This window comes from Fundulus heteroclitus, chromosome 8 (genome assembly GCF_011125445.2).
Source record: "Fundulus heteroclitus isolate FHET01 chromosome 8, MU-UCD_Fhet_4.1, whole genome shotgun sequence".
NCBI classification, from domain to species: Eukaryota; Metazoa; Chordata; class Actinopteri; order Cyprinodontiformes; family Fundulidae; genus Fundulus; species Fundulus heteroclitus.
In genome coordinates, this window is record NC_046368.1 from 18710325 (window position 1) to 18712735 (window position 2411).

Consider the following 2411-nt stretch of genomic DNA (forward strand, 5'->3'; position numbering starts at 1 on the left):
ACCCCTCCCTCCTTCTAAACCAAAAGTATTTGGCAGCGCTCCCTTCAAGTCCACCTGTGCTTAGGGGAGGGGAGTGACACACGCTACCACTCCTGGGCCAAGCCTAAAAACCTGCTTGTGAACTTGGGCTGAATTTTAAGGCTGTGCCAGATAACAGGCGGAGGGGGACTGCTGGGTCTGAAGCTAAAACCTGTGCTGAAGACCAAGCAGGGCAAACAAATTTCGGATTTCATACAGGGCAGAAAGAGAGAGGGGAAAAAAAGTCAGGAGAGAAGTGGGTGCAGCGTAAAGCTAAGAGGATGGCTCTTAACAGGAGGTTTATGTCAGGTCTTAAATAACAGACATGTCAGATAGACATGAGGAGAGCGTAATGAACTCAGTGTCATAAAAGTCGGTGACAGTATTTGAACGTAAATGGGTGTGTTCATTTTGATGCCATTCTGTGCGCCTGGCCGGTCACAGGAACTATTGTGGTGCTCAGAGAGAGAATAATGCAGCAAAACGCAGATGTTATGAGAGGTCAGGTTAAGGTTTTTCTGATATTGCTTTTAAAAGAAGATAAAAAATGCATAAAAAATAATTCTCTTCCTGTATTTTTTTTCTCCAAATCTAAGCCATTTTTTTTTACAACTGACATGACTGTTCTCTTATTGGATGCTCACCACACTGCATTGCTATAAGTTATCAATTAAACCATGGTACTTTTTTTTTTTTTTTTTTAAACCATGGTCCTAACTTAACACATTATTGTTTACAGTTAAGCCCAAAATTACATCATACATTTTTACAGAGTTTTAATTTTTGTTTTCTAGTTTTTTCGTACTTAAGTTTTAAAGTAACGTTCTTATTTAATCAAAACGCTTCTTCTGACTGGAAGTGATACATTAGCCTTCTGGTGTTAGCCTGGCTCAGTTCATCTACAAAGTGGCACTCGGAGATAGACCAGCCTCTTAGGGTCGATAATGAGCTGGTTTATGCTGTCTTATTGAAAAATAAAGAATAATATAAGGTGTATTAATGCTGGTTTGTAGCCGTTTTATTTAGTGGCGGGAAAACAGCAGATGTCTGTTCATGCCATGTTTCCTTAAGACAACTTTTTTTTCTTTTTCCAACCTATTACTATTTCTCTGCCACCTGTGTGTGGCACGAATATTTGAATTCTAGTTGCACTGTTGTCACAGCACACGGTCAAAAAACTCTGGGCAGCCTGTGGACGGGTACGAAATGTACAGCTTTGATGGAAAACAAATATAATTGGCTTTTTTTTGTCATTGCTGTGAGCCTGAGAATGAGTAGGATTTAGGAACAATGCATACACCTGCAATTAAATACTTTTTCAAGTATAAATGATAAAAAATAATCTAAGATATAACATTAATTACAAAATAAAGAACTAGGTACAATACAATGAGAATGCAGATTTTTTTGAATGAATATAACATGGACTTTTACTTGTGAAGAGCTTAAAGTGTCTCTAATTATACAACCTTAACCGCATGACCATAGGATACTGGGTCTAAGTTTACTTTATTTTCTCTGCTCTAACAAAGAGTCATTTAATAATTAGCTCAGTTGTGAGAAAGCCATTATGATGAAGCTACAGCTAACATGTAGATATTTTGTTAAACCATTATTCACTCATTAAGGTTTGGATCATTACCAGAAGAACAAGATCCATGATACAAACGGCCGAAATGAGCTTCTTTCAATTCAAAGAAAGCAATTCAATCCATCCGGAGGCTGGTCAGGCTCAGCCATACAGAAAGAGCTCCGTTATCCAGGGAGAGCTCAAAGTAGAGCCGCTGCTTCTCCGCATCGAAAAGAGCCAGGCAAGTGGGCGTCTGATCAGGATGCCCCCCGACACCCCCTTATAAGGGTTTCCCAAGCACATTCCACTGGGAGGAGTGGAATGTGCTTGGTGATCCGATCTCAGATTAATCAGAAGACAATGGATGGATGACATTTTTTTATAAGTCAAACCCACTTTCACAGGAGAATAAACACACTGCTGTCCGACCTGCAGTTTGAAACTTACAGTACTTTTACCGCTGATTACATCAGATAGAGATTCACGAGGTTTAATTTATTATTTCCTTTGGCAGTCAGCAGTCATTCAATGCTTACCTTGAGGAAAAATGCTGCATCTGTTTCTGCAAAGTTTGCACCTGAAAAGGGGAGTGTACATTTTTCGTACATTGACAAACAGTGAGCCATTAAATATTGTCAGGGTGAGAAATAAATGTTGTCAAAAATCAAGTTTTAATTGAGTTTCGAAAATTTCACTGGAGTGATCTTAAAGTTCTCACAACTCACAAATGTTTCATTTTCCATAAAGTGCCCTAAGTTGTTTAGACATTTTAGTGGGCAGTTTTATTTTAAACTTAAAACTCCCTGAAGGTGGGTTTTAAAAA